General features: G+C 41.8%; 1 protein-coding gene across 35 annotated transcripts in view; it reads left to right on the forward strand.

Annotated features, from left to right (window-relative positions):
* The first annotated feature begins 8,457 nt into the window (after nucleotides 1-8,457).
* ZNF536 (zinc finger protein 536) overlaps nucleotides 8,458-14,713 on the forward strand; it is a 333,314-nt gene continuing 327,058 nt past the window's right edge. For 31 of the 35 annotated variants that reach the window (XR_011154330.1, XR_011154332.1, XR_011154331.1 and 28 more), the window contains exon 1: nucleotides 8,458-8,602. The gene's annotated coding sequence lies outside the window, so the exon portion shown is untranslated. Of the gene's footprint in view, nucleotides 8,603-8,977; nucleotides 9,121-10,045; nucleotides 10,138-10,897; nucleotides 13,290-14,713 lie in introns of those variants that run through there. The other 4 variants (XR_011154343.1, XR_011154342.1, XR_011154345.1 and 1 more) reach the window with 4 other exon arrangements.

A 14,713-nucleotide genomic window follows, 5' to 3' on the forward strand; every position in this document is an offset into this window, starting at 1 on the left:
TGCCATTTTGTGCTCTAATCGACCTCTTATGAATAGGAGCCGTGCATAATGCTGCGAGGAGCGTTGTGACATTCAAGTAGGCACTAAATGTCAGGCCAGGTCTCAGCCCTTTCGGGGGGAGCGGAGCGCGCCCGGCGGCGCCGCGGGGAGCGGGGAGGCACCTGCCAGCCCGCCGCCGGGGCTTTTGTCAGCGCCCGGAGAAAGTAACAGGTTAAGGAGGAAACTTAAATGGCAATCCCCGGCGGGGAGGGGGGGGGGGAGCATCACCTTCCCGGCGGCGCGCCGTGCGCGGAGGGCCGCGGGGGCGCCGCTGCCTGCGCGGGGCAGCGGCCTCGCTCTCCGGCGCGGGGGCTGCGCGGGGCTGCGCGGCCGGGAGGCGGGGGGGCACCGGGCCGGCGGCGGGATTAGCGGGAGGGGGGGGTGGAAGGAGAGATTCTTTGATGCTGTGTAGGAAAGAATCCAGATTTTAATGCGCCCATCTGTTGCAGTTTTGCAAATAATTAATATATATGTGTGTGTGTGAGAGAGAGAGAGAGGGGCTGGGGGAGCGCTGCCGCCTGTGAACTTCAACGCAAAATAAAAGGTCGCGAAGATTTATGCTGTTTATCGGAGGGTCCGCGGCTCCCGCGGGGCGGCTCGCTCGGGCTCCCTCCGAAAAGTTAGTTGCCGGCGTGCCCCGGCGCGGCGGCGGGGCCGGGGGCACGGTCCGGCCGCGGGTGCCGGCGCCCCGGGCGGGCGCGGCGGGGAGGGCTCCGGCCGCCGCCTGCCTGCGCGGCGGGCATTGTTTCGGGGTGCGTGCGGCGGATGTGGCCGTGGCTGATACAGTGTCGAGGCGGGGACGTGATTTGTCAGATCCCTCCGTTCGCACTTGAGCCGCCGCCGGGCCGGGGAGCGGCGGCGCGGTGCGGGGCGCGGTGCGGGGCGCGGCGCTCCGCGGGCGCGGGGCAGGGGCGGGCGCGGGGCGCGGCTGCCCGGCCGCCCGCGGCGGGAGCGCTCTGCGGGGCTGTGCATTCCCTCGCCGCCCCCCGCCCCCCCGTGCAGTTTAAAATAAATCCAACAGGGGCCGTGTTTGCTGAGCTGATGTGCCCGGCTGATACAGATAGCGGCGGCGAGCCGCCCGCTTCTGTGGAAAAAGACTATTTTAAGTGTCATAATTAAGTTTAGAAGCCTTGTTTGGGCTCATTCACTGCTCGAAATAAAAAGGACTGGCTGCTTTTAGACCCTTTCTGAAGGGGTTGGCTAAGCGCCTCTGCACGTTCGCTTGGAGAAGAATGTTTTCTTTTCTAGTTTAATATTAGAAACTATATTTTTACTTGTTTAAACCGGATTTGATTATTCCTGTGGAGATTTTTTTCTCTCTCCCCCCCTCCCTATCGCTCAAATCTTTGTTCATTGTTCATTGACTGTGGAAGGCTGCTTAAATGTACGGAGAGAGGGGGGGGGGGGCCCTCGGTGGTTTGATGTTGAAATAGTAAACCTGAATGAGGAGGGTGGCTGGAAAAGTGGACATTGCAGCTTTAATTAACTTCAAGATGCTTCAGCGAGGACCAGAGCGTAGTAGTGACGTTGCCTCATAAATCTGTCCAGTACAGTGCGTTGCATTGAACTATTACAGTATCACCATCATATTGAATATTCACTACCTATCCGGGAGCAGATTTGCATAATTGGATCTTCTTTAAATGAAACTTGTTTGCAAAAACCCAAACAAAACCAAAAAAACAAAAGCCTAAGTGAAAACTGCGGCGATCTGCATGATTATAAAGGGTTCAAACATATCCGAAAAGTAAGTGACCTGCATAAGTACATCAATAGGTTAAGTGCAAATAAGATGAGAAGTGCTTCTGAAAGCTGTACATTCCCTATGTGGTCTCTTGGGTTATTTCTCAATAGCGGGATTTTTTTGTAGCCTCAGGGATTTTAGGTTTTCTGTCTGCTTTCATAACTTTTTCCCTCACAGTTGTTATACAAGGTGAGGCTTTTGTACCATGCCTGTGTACCTGTAGTGATATTTTTAAAGAAAATTGATTAACAGTTTGTAATTCTTGCTGTTTGACTTGTATAATTACGGGTACTGTGGAAGGGAAATGTGTATTGCTGTTATATTTCTGGTCATCGAATAGATCATCACTAAATATGTCGGAATATTCAAAGATTGTCTGTGTATATGGTTGTGTATGTTTAAAAATTGACTAAGTTAACTAAGCTGTTACTTCTTAAATCAGAGAGGCAACTAGCTTTTTCATGCGTGTGTACCCCCCTCATTTGACGGAGGATGATGATGACTGAGGTAATTAAAAATACCAGCAATTTTTTAGAGTGAATTTGTAGCTTCTGTGTAAACCCCATCCCCTCCTAACCGAATGTCTGGCTTGCAATATTGCAGTTTTGGATTGGGCAGGTTTAGAAGTATTTTGTAAAATCAGATGCTGGTGTTTCGGATGCTGCGAGGGAAAGTTGTGGAGGGAAGGCAGCTGAAAGCTGGAAGTTGCCTCGTGGGGAAGGGGAGCAGCCATCAGTGGGGCGAGCCGAGCAGAAGTGCAAAGTCTGCGTGCAGCCCAAGCCTTGCCCCGGCTCTCCCCCCTCGCCGAAGGCTGCTTTAGTTATGATGTCATTCTGATAGTGGAGAGCAAATGTCTCCTGATTCTACCATTAAACGCCTGGCTGATTTGCCTGATAATGATAGCACTGACGTCCTGCTCCTTGACAAATGCAAGCCCTATGAGCCCTATGAATTAACTTTTTTCCCATAGCTGAGAGCCAGCTAGCTCTACGACTCACGGATGTAGCAGCACTTCTTTGACAGATTACTTTGAACCTCCTCAATTCTGCAACAAACCCCCTTCTCTAAACACCACTCCTGTTAGGCTGCTAGCAGAGCCCTGGACAGTTTGGGCCTGATTTGCAGAGTTGCTGAGCATTCATCACTTCCACTGACTTCAGATGGAGTTGTGGCTGCTCAGCAGCTTTGAAAATCAGGCCCTGTGTTCAGTCAACAGATGATGCATTTTTTGGGCTTGTTTGGTTTTTGTTTTTTTTGTTACTGTTTTTTAAGTTAGGCAGTTAAAGAGGGCTCTATGATTTCTAGTCATTATAAAAATATTTGTAAATAGCTTGAGTTGTTTGTCCTAGTCTGGTCTGTTTTACCCTTTCTGTTACCCTTTTTTAAAAAATTCTATTTTCAATTAATCGTCTAGTGTATGTGCTGTTAATCTTTGTAGGAAAAGAATCATAGATGAGTTGTTTAAAGTTTTCAGAATGTTGTAGAAGAAAAATGTTTCCAGTTTGGTACCAGGTGCTGAGAGATTCGATTGCTGTTTCAGAACGTGCACTAGAGAAGAGAGTCTCGGTACAGTTGCTAAACCCTGCGACTGGGTGCACTTTCTCATGTCTGCTCTGTCTTCAGATTTTGCTCGTGACTCTGAATTTCTGTCCCTGCAGGTAAATGAGATTTAATATCATGAGGTTTTTAAAGTGCCAGTGACTTAAACTTTGTTTTCATGTGCTGTTACGATGATGACAATTAACAACTGCAGATGCAAGAAAGGTCAGCCTCTCTGTTACTTTTGCAGGGAATGAACGTGAAGTATTTGCAGGCTAAAGCTGTGTTTTGCAAATGATTTCCTGAAGATACACGTCTCTGTGATGGAAGCACTGTATTAAAACTCCTTTGATAAATTGACTGTCTTTATTAATGGAAAAGAAGAAAAAAGAATTGTTCTATGGGCTTTTTGACTTCTGAACATATTTAAGCTCTAATACTCAGCAAGTTGTCTGGCACTGTCTTCACTGTAGAGTTTTATATAATGAAGAGGCTGATTGTCATATTTTTGTCCATGCCAGAGGCCAATAACCCAACCCATTCATTATCAGAAGAGAGTAGCCTGTAAGTTGCAACATCAGTACCACTGTTTTGCTTGCAGCAATGAAGACAGTGCTGAGATCAGAAATTGTGGTCTTCAGTACCGAAAGCTGACACATTAGGTTGTTTACCCACCATGGAGCCTTAGGTGACCAAAGAGATTTGCATTAGAACAGATGTAGAAAATCCACTAGTCCATTAAAATGTGCTGTGCTTATTCCCTGGGAAGCACAAGTTTCATCAAGTGTAGGGAAATCAGTAAGAAGTAATTTTTCCAAATGTTGATTTTTCCTTAAAGTTGACTTTGAATTGCACAGGTGTTTTTAGAGTGCCTTGACAAAAAAAAAAAAAAAAAAAAGGCATGATTTATATGAACTTTATGAAATGGAAACTAAAGCCATAAATAGATTTATTTTTCTAGTTTGAGTGTGGACAATTAAAGACTTTTAAAAAAAAATCTTCTGATTTAGTGTGCTTTAATAGGATTGTAAGCAAATTTAAATTTTAATCTTCGACTTTCTCTCAGATACCTGAATAGATGTATATCGGCTCTTCAAAATGCTAAAAGCAGTATGATCTTGAAAAACTATTTTTTTGTCCTCTCTTTCATACCTTGCATTTCCCTGAGTTGCAAGCAATTTGGATTCAGGGAAAGACAACACAGATGAAAAAATAGAATACATACTCTTTCTTTTATAGAACCATGAATAAACTTATTTCTGGCAACTGTAGATGGAAATCCAGATTTCTCTAGTGAAGGAACTCCAGGCACAGATACTCGTGGAAGAGGAAAAAAGGATGAGCTACTGAAAGAAAATATGTAAAAGTAAAATAATTCTGATGCTTAATTGGCTAATCTCAAGGTTATTGTACAGCTGTGTGGTTCTAACTTCCAGTTGTGTGGCGGAATACGGAACATGAACTTTGTCGGACCAAGCGACTGAGCAGGATCTGCCCTTGGCTAAAACAAGTGAAAATTGTAATGATCCGATGGATGTTTAACGAGAAATAACCGAGGAGCGTCTGCCGAAATCTGAGTGGATCACAATAACTGCTATGACATTTTCACTCACATTGGCAGGTTAAGCGATGAAGCCAAGCACTGAGTGAGAGATTTGAAGCATCTTTTCAGGGACAGCAGAGATCCGGATCAGGAAACAGGCAGGGGAATAGGGTAGCGAGGGAGGATTTGGGTTACCTCTGCCCAACTGCACCAAAGCTGTCACTAAATATGCTCCCAGAGGAAGGATTCTCCCCATATTCTGAATTTGGCACCTTTCCCTTAAATTTAAATTTGCTCTAATTTTCAGGTGCATCTTACTAGATAACCAGATGCATCAAAAAGGCAAAAGAATTATAGAGGAGTAATTATAATTAGCCTAGTTGTCTGTGTTTTTTAAAAATTGTGAGACAGGTCCTTGAAAGTATTTTGAAGTCACTGTTTTTTACAGGTCTTAATCTAAGTACTCCATGTGAGATTGTTTTCTAAAGAGATGGGTTCATCGGGTCAAATTGAACTATATTAAAGACAAACAATTTTGTTATAATTTGACTGTCTTTTAAACACAGATGAGGAAAACAGAACTAAAATAGCCACAGGAGCCTCAATATCTGATCTTTCCTCCATTGTGCATTGCAGTATTTGAGGCTCACATAACCAAAAGCAGAATTAGGTAATTCTTTACAAGTATTTGCCATGTTATGAAAAAAGCAGCGCTGCCGATCCTGGTAGGATATTAACAGACAGATCTGCAGGTAGCAGTGCCTGAAAATAATGATGATGGCTTCATTCCCATGGCGTGGGGCAAGCAACAGAGCTTCTTTGAACCCACAGCTCATTTTTCATGCATTAGTGTTGAACTGTCCAGCTGTAGGAATCTCGGGCTCCCAGAGGGAGCGAGTGCTTGCCAGGAGGGTGGAAGCTGGTGAAGATTAGGCAGGGGTTATCCCAGGAGGCGTTATCCCAGGAGGGTACCACAGTGGCAGGGAAAGGCTGCTTGGGAAAATTTGGCCCTGTCTCAGTTTTGTGAACAGGAGAAGCCAGAAAGGGAAAGAAAAAGTGAGTATGAGCTGACTTTCACTCCCAAGAGGGCTGCAGGGAAGGTTGGTGGCAGGGACTACTACGGGATCACCTGTGGCCCCTACTCTGCCTTGGGACAGCCTGGAATGTCCTGGGGAGCCTTCCTTGCCATCAGCCACAGGTGGGTCAGGGTACCATGGTGCAAAGGAGTACGTGGCAGTCCTGATTCTTCCTGTTATGATAAGCTTGTTTCACCCTTTTTGTGAATTTCGTTACAGCTTCTTTATGTTCCTTTTTTTTTTTTTTTTTTTAATAAGTGCTCTTAGAAACTTTTCCTCCTGTTTTATTATGCCTTTGGGATGTTCTGCCACAGTCACTGTGGTTCTTTGTGAGGAGGATGGGAGCCCTGTTGAGCTCATCAATGCTACAAAGGGGTTGCTATCAAGTACCACAGTCTACTCGGTCACAACAGGGCTATGTGTAGTGCTTCCTTCGTAGTCCTGGCCCCTGCTGATCTGGGAATTAGCCCTGGTAACCCATGTCATAGCACTGTGTTAGGTTGCCAGCCTGGCCTTAAATTTATTTTTCTAAATTATAGCATGTGGTATTAATACTGTTTTATTTCACTCTCATAAGTTGGCATCCATAGATTGTGCAGACATTGTTACCATCAATCTCGTCACTGGAATACCGATGGTAGATACAGATAGATGTAGATAGGTCTCTTTAATCTAAAATTTAGAGAAACATGGGTAAATAGGAAATTCAGGCAGTATAACTTCATGCAAAGGACATATGGAATAAATTATCAGCAAGGAGAGGATAAATGAGTTCAAGGAAAGCCTAGGTTTGAGAAAGAGCATGTGAGAGCTAGGGTGAAGAAAGCAAGGAGGTGTAAAGTCAGGTTTCTATTAACAAATGCTAACATGGTGGGCTGGATGTTCCTCTCCTAACATTTCTTTTGATATCTCTGTATGGATGAGTTACATTTAATTTTCATGTGTGTTTCCTAACAATTGTTCCCTAGATCTTGTTTCTTCAGGGGTCCACAGAAATCATAAAACAGTGCAACATTTTAGTTTTGATAACAGTTTTACTCAAGGGAACGATATGACAGTGAAGTGTTGATCGAGTGAATTAGGGAGAAACCTTTTCTTCTCTGGCATTAGTTTGTAATTGACAGGAGAAGTAGAAACTGCCTTCTACTCTAGAGGCCAAGGATTTCCCATAGGTGTGTGCCCTCGTTCAACCATGCCAGTTTTGAAAAAAACACTCACATAGACATGCTCTCTCTCTTTTTTTTTTTTTTTTTTTTGTACTTTTATTTCTCAAAGGTTTTCATGAACACTGTTATGGATTCCAGTCTATACTGGGACTTCGGGGGTTATTGAATGTTGAGGGTTGACTCGATACTGGAAAGCAGCACGAGTTTTGAAATTGCTGCTTCAAGTAACTTTTACCTTCATTTTCTTGGAATATATGCTGCATTTTTGAGGATAATTATGAATCTCCCTTCTCACAGGAAAGTGCATAAAATTTAGCAAAAATTTTCTTGAGTTTGATGTGGTTTCTAGGATCCAATTCTGCTTTTTGTATTTCAGTCTGGGTAGGACTGAGTCAGTGGATAAAACTTCCCTTCCTTACCTGGTGAATCTCATGCGATTCTTAATTTCTCTGTAAGTAACATGTGCAACTCCACTGTTTCCTGATTAAACTTTTTCTCATTTCATTATTTTGCGTTCAGAAAGGAATCCAACTTTTTGAGTTAAAAAAATTGCAAAGATTATAGGCAACCCAAAACTGAATCATGCAATAAACTGACTACTTATTACCTTTTTAACGTGACTGCTCTTCATTGATTCATTGAGATTTTGCCATAGGAGTATAATTCCTCCTAGGGCTAATAAAATAACTAGTAGAAGTTAACCCAGTATCTTTATTAGTACCATAATACAGACTAAAAAACCTCTACTGCTCTGACTACTCCCTCCTTTGGATTTTACCATAAAATGTATCTTAAAATAGCTCGGCTATTTTGAAATATTCTTTACTGTTTTAAAGATCAAATGTTCAAGCATATTTCCTTTTTTTTTTCACTTTAACACACAAAGCTGTATGCCTGTGCCTGCAATAAATGGACATGCTATGAGATAAATGAGCAATAGGAAACCCACAACAACTTCTGGATTAGAATTTCAGTCTTTTGTTTGTTTGGTAGTATCTTTGGCATGCTAAGGGCTTTCCAAATATAGGAGTATAGTTTCTGGCCAGAACTAGCTGCCATTTTCTTATTGCAGTTGAAAAATACCAGTTCATTAGTTTGCATCAACATGCTGCATCTTTGAAGGATTTCTCAGGTCCACAATTGAATTTCTGCTCAAAATAAAAGAGTTGCATCTCTGCACTTCATTATGAACTGGTGATTATGGAATGCACCTGGGTCACTGGAGAGCTGGATTCAGATCGTTCCTCTCTATCTGATTTGAATCAGCTTTTTCAAATCAAGTTTCTCACATCCCAGGTGAGTGCTTTAAAAACACACTTTGGCTCTTCTTTTTAAGTCCCTGCTTCAGGCTATTCCAATTTAAATAATCATTTAATTATTCAGTGGGTCAGGAGAGAACCGACTCTTGGCTTGGGCACTCCAGTGTGATGTGAGAGACTGAATCCAACTGTTTCTGTTGCAGAGTCTCGCAGCCTGTGCTCCTGAGTGTGACATGGTGAGAGTAGACATATTCTTACTGTTGTCTTGCTGGCTTTTCCTTTTGAAAAATTGCAAAAGGTATCAGGTTAGTCCCAGAGGAGAACAAAAGGAAATTCTAAAATCTTCAAAGTATTTGTGATACTGAAAAATTCTTTCTTGAGTAGTTTACAATTCAGCTATTATAAAAGTCAGTTGGTGATGGGGTGCATCTTTATAATCCAAAAAATTTTCATCTTGAAATGGAGTTTCATTGCCATTATTTTTGTTCAGTGGATTATGTGTTTGAACATAATACTCTTACATGCTCCTGAGCACTGAGTGAGTAGCTCTAGGAGGTGTAAGAGGTGAAACTTTAACCCTTTTTCCTGGTACTGCCTTGGACCCTGTGCAGCACAGAGCCTGCTGTGGATGGCTCTCTGTCTGGGAGTACTGGGAGGAGGAAAGAAATGCTGCGTAAATGCCAACAAATGCCTGAGAGATGCAAGGGATACTGCGCTGTTCGTGTTCCTTCTCGCAGGAAGAACCTCCTTCAAGGTGCAGAAGATCTATGAAACTGGCAGGTTTCTCTGTCAGGATCTCTTAAAAGGCAGAGAAGAAATGTTTTAATCTGTAGAAGGGGAATCCACAAAGGGAGGAAATCCTTCTTTTCTTAGAGATAGAAATAGTCATTTTGATATCTTCTGTTTCCTCTGTCTTTCATTCTTAACTTCTCTGGCAGCACAACTCTGGCAGAATCCATGCTGTATTGGTTGGTTCCCCTTCTGGCTGCTCTGCAACAGTGATGGATGGGAGCCAAGGGAATAAATATAGCTCTGAGTTCCAGTAGTAACCCCCTGCCACACTTCTACACAGAAACTGTGAGGTCACGGGGGGAGAGGGAATGGACAGGCTCAGGTCTGACTTCGGCAGAGAGGGTGTTTCTGTGCTCCCTGAGGAAGGGGAAAGGTGCTGCAGAAACCCACTCCTGCCTTTGTTTCCATGCAGAGCTGAAGGGATCTGTAGATCTATTTTAAAAGCATTACCATTGGTTGTGCAGTTTCCATGTGAGTTTATTAAATGTGGACATTTTTAATATGTAAAAATAACTTCACCATTTTGTTATTTCCTTTTACGTATTTCACTCCCGTTGGAAAAATGAAATCAATCTAGTCAGCTTTTCATCAGTTTCTCTTTGGCTGTCATGCAGTTGCACAATGCTGCAGTGCTTGGCTAGCAAAAATGTTTACAACGAAAAATTGTTTTCAATGGGATTAAAAAAAGAACCATGGAAACATTTTTATTGGTCTTCAATTTTTGTGCAACTTTGATTTTTACAAGACCTAAACTACCTCAGTGGTGCTGCTCTGATTTGATCTTAAAATTATACTCTATTTTTATATATGCTTGCAAGGTATAGACAAAATACTGCTACTACTCTCTGTCACACAGAACAAAAAATTCTAGCCTGAATATTTCTTAGCAGCTGGTTCGAAGTCCATGGAAATCATGAGCACCTTGCAGCTGACTCTCAAGGGTTTGGGATGACCTTCCACCTGTGTGTAAATACCTGTTGTAAGTTGGTTTAAACAGTCTTAATCATTTAGAAATGCTCTGGGTTGCTCTCTGATCTGTTAATGCTGTGAGATTGCCACAGCTGAGGTGAATCTGGGGATATGCCTGCAACCCTTAAATACCTTTATTGCTGCTGGCACCTATAGAAATCTCACATATGGAGAATATATAAAGTCAGATCCTTGGAAGGTTAACCATAATAAAATCCTAGGAGTAAAATACTGGCTGACAGTTACCCTTTGCATCAAAACTCTTAAATTCTTTTAAAAAAGGTGCTTCTGATGAGTGTTGAGTTAGTTTGGATTTTAATTTATTTTGCTTTACAGTTTAGGTAGCAAAGGGCTCTTCTGGGGATGGCCTGAATTTGTGGCTATTGATGACTGCTTTATGAATATGTGGACTGGGGCAGTCTGGGGAGGCACTGCCACTGAAAACAGAGAGGAATTACACAGGCACTCTGAGCTCACCTCCCTCTGTTTCTTACACTGCCTTCCTAGCTTCCTACCTTCATCCAGTGTCCCTCCATAGCCACCATGAACCTACTGTGTAAATGAGGAATGGGGCCCCTTGGGTACCCTTTGAAAAGAGAAAGCCTTTCTCTTAGAGAAACATGAATTTCATAGGGCCCAAGCTTGCAGATAAAAACTCTTCCAGTGTTTTTATGATCAACATTCACCACTGAGTTCACTAATTGAAGACCTTAATGAATGTTGTAATGATCAGGTCTGTTGTTGTCACTGATTCAGTATCTTGTTTTCAGGTGTGAGCTGGCTGAGTCGAATTTAGTTTTCTTTTAACTGGAATCATCGTCACACAGGCAAAGAAAAGAATCACCACAACCCCCCTGCTTTATAAATATAATATATCACAGCCTCTTTCAAACACCAACTGTTGATTGGCTACTTCCCACGTCATGGTACTAAATCATTGACTTCAGAATATTAACCTTTTGCTTACTGAATACAACTTCTGCAGTGAGCTCACATCCACCATTAAGTTAGGCAGAACTTGCATTTGATGATATAACTGTTGTGGAAAGAAACAAATTATCATGCAGACTTTTTCTGTGATATTGGGGAAGGTATTGAAATTTTTGATTTACGTTTTTAGTAAGAATAGCTGGATTTGAAAATGGTTTGCACATGTATAATCTGTAATGTAACACAATTTTCACTCTCCTGCTCCGTAGTTGGTATAAAGATCTGAAAGTAGATTTGATGCCTCTGTAAAAATAGTCTGGCTAGTCTGTATTCTTCAACTGCATGACAGTTACTCCTGTACCTTTCTTAGAAGAAAACATCTCTTTTCAGAAGATGTTGATGTTTTTAACCAGATGAGGACTATTTTTATGGGTGTGCTTTGCTTTGAGGAGGTTTTCTGTTGGGAAATTTGGCTTTTGAAGATGTGCTTCATGTATTTAAGTCAAATAAAATGCTACCCGTTAGAGTGAAAAAACCTTTTCATTTTTATGTTTCTCCTTTATAAATACAGATATACACATAAGTCTTCAGAAAATTTTTATTGTTGCTTGTTATGACACATCATATAGCTTTTGCTAACTGTGCATTCTTTACTTGGTTTTAATTATATTGTGGAGGAAATGTTTTGTTATTTAAAAAATAACATGGTGCAATTTTATAATTTCTGATTTAATAATGAAAATACCCTTGAAGATGCCATCACTTTTTTTTCTTCCTTTAAGATGCCAATAATCTCTGCACCTTTCTCTCTGATGCTGGTGGTGGAGCTAAACACGATAGAGTAAACTAAAGATAAGTGAAGGAGAAGCTTTTTAGCATGCTTGCAGCTATGTGTATAGGTAGCAGAGCAGGATCTCTTGGATTGGGGTCTCTGGGTTTGCCACAGTGCTAGGGAAGCATGTCAGGAGAAACAGAGCTGGCAGATAAAGGGAGGAGAAGTGATGCACATGTCTTTTCCTATTGGATTTGAAGACAACTTTTCCTCCTTCGGGTAATCTCTTATTTAAAATAGGAAATTGGTTAACCAAAAAAGGGGGGGGGTGGTCAAGTGTCATGAACTCTTTCCATGTTCTGTTCAGATGTGTGTGTGTTTTTTTCACAGAATTATCCAGAAAGCATCTGTGAAAAATGGAAGTTCTCCTTGCTAAACTGAAAGTTCTGCTAGACTTGGAAGCCATTTGTCCCTGGTTCTGTGTCCAAGGTGCTTCCCATGTGCCCCTGTTGAGAGTAGAATTTAGTCCTGTACAGTTAATTTCATTTAGGATTTGCCCTCTCTTGAGATCAGTATTTAGTACTAGGGCAGCTTTTATATGTTGAATAAGGATTATTTATTCCTGTAGAAATAAGAGGACTTAACAGCAACGTACAATCAGCATGCAAAAGCCTGCTAAGATAATTTGTATTCAAATGTCAACAGTATTAATTCTAAACAATCTTCAGCCCTTATTTTGTCCAATGATTGCTGGACATCTAGGTGAAGAAGGCTCTTCTAACTTATTAGTTTATTATCAACGATATTGCCAACACTTAAACTCTTCAATTAGGTAACCCAGTTACCTTTTATTCTATTAGGGCTTGCTGCTCTCTGACTGAAGCCCATACTGAAACACTTCTTGCCTTAGCACAGGTGCCCTATCCTTCTATAAGCAGGTGTATGTGGAGTTTGGCAAGTGTACAAGGAGAACGTAAATAATAATTTAGTATTTTATAAGATGCTTGTATGCCTGTCTTAAAACTGTGTGATATGAAGACACCTATAAAAAGTATAAACACACTTGTCTTTGAGAAAGTGATATGAGAAGAATAAGAATACTTTAGAATGGTCACATCTTTTTATTATGTTCAGTGTTTTTTTTCCTTTGGTTTACATGCTTTGGTTTTCTCGGGAAGGCTGGATGTTAACAAAAGTTTCTGTAGCTTATCAGAATTCTTTAGTTTGTGGGGAAGATCATGTGTACCTTCAGCTGTGGATAAGTTGTGGATATAATTTATTTCATGAACCCTCTTTCAGATTTTATAAGCAAGATGTTCATGTACAAGTAAGGACTGTCAATCAAAGCTGTTCGGTGCCAAACCTTGCTGGTCCAGTGCTGTGAATCACCCTGTCCTTCTTCAGTTGATCTCATACTGAGCATTTCTGGAATAAAATTTGATCCTGACTTAGTGTGGAAGCAGTGGTATTGAAATGTGTTTAGTTGTTTGGCTAAAACTGGAAGTCAGGTGCTAAAGCATATCTGTGCTGAATTGGGTCTTCTGCAGTTAGGAAAAGTCAAAGTAATGAAAAATCCTGGTCACAATGCAGTTAGTTTATGAGTTAGGTGTTACAGTGTTTTGAAAACCTGCAATAAGCCATATTGCCTTCTTGTTTTTTAAAACTTTTTTTAATCTCTGTTGCTCCCATCAATAATCTGTGATTGCAAAAGTCATGTGTGGTCTCATAATTGTTTCTTAAATTGGCTGGAATAGTAGTTCCTTTAAAAATGTGGTTCAAAGGAAGAGTTGCTTTTCATACTTTAAAATAGCTGTGGTCTTGAATTACATTTAGAAAAAGATGTATTAAATATAAACAAATACAGTGTTCATGTAAACGTTAATTAAGCTCACATCACAGAACTGTGCTTTTTTGTGAAGAGCAGGAAAATTTTTCTCATTTTCTTGTTCTCTCCACCGAGGCTTGTCTGGCATCATTCCAGCACCACCTTCCCACAGCAGGACTACTTTAGACACCCCAGGGGATGGGGCTGTTCCCTGTGCCCATGACCACTCCTGGCTCTGAAGCTGCTGGGTCTCTGAAGCAGGTCCTGCCAGGGTGGCCTGGCTGAGCTCTTACCGTCTACAGATGAGGAAGTGTGGAAGGCAGGGGACTTCTAAGGAGTTTTATACCATCACACACAGGTGATGAAGACAGGAAATACATGAAGGGAGTGGCCAGGACAGGCGGGAGCTGGAGTCCCACTGCTCACTCCTGTGTCGGAGGTGTGGAGCATCAGGGGCTGCAGACCATGGGAGCTCCAACTTGGAGGCCCAGCTGAGGAAGAGGAAGGTGAAGAAAGAATGAGGGAAGTTTTTTATTGTGTCCCAGGGTAGTGCTGTCCTCTATGCATTCAGATCAGAGCAGCTCACAGCCATATCAAATAGCTCTTACACTCTCACAGGTTGTTCTGTTGAGCTAATATTTGCTGTTTTAATTTTCTTTGCAGACCTTGATATCAAAGTCACTGATCTTTCCCTTCTCATTGGAACTCTTGGTAAAATAAGAGATCTGTACCAAATATTGAAGAATTAAGCCTAACGGAATGAAAAATTAACATGCTAAATATCATAAGTAATGATATAAACAAGGTGCTCTGTCATTCTGCTTGCCAAAGACTGAGTCCTCTTTTGTCCAAAACCAGATTATGTTCTTCATCTCTCTAATGGCACTATTATAAAATTCATATTGGAAGCCAGGACCTTATTTGTGATGCTGCTTCTCCTTTGGGGCTGATATTGAAGCACAGGCACAGTATAAAACCTCAGAAAGGAGGCAAATATCAGATAGTTTTAGCCCAGGATTAGCAGCTAGGACTCTTGAGTGTCATCTGAACATTGATTAT

Source organism: Aphelocoma coerulescens, chromosome 11 (assembly GCF_041296385.1).
Source record: "Aphelocoma coerulescens isolate FSJ_1873_10779 chromosome 11, UR_Acoe_1.0, whole genome shotgun sequence".
Classification (NCBI taxonomy): Eukaryota; Metazoa; Chordata; class Aves; order Passeriformes; family Corvidae; genus Aphelocoma; species Aphelocoma coerulescens.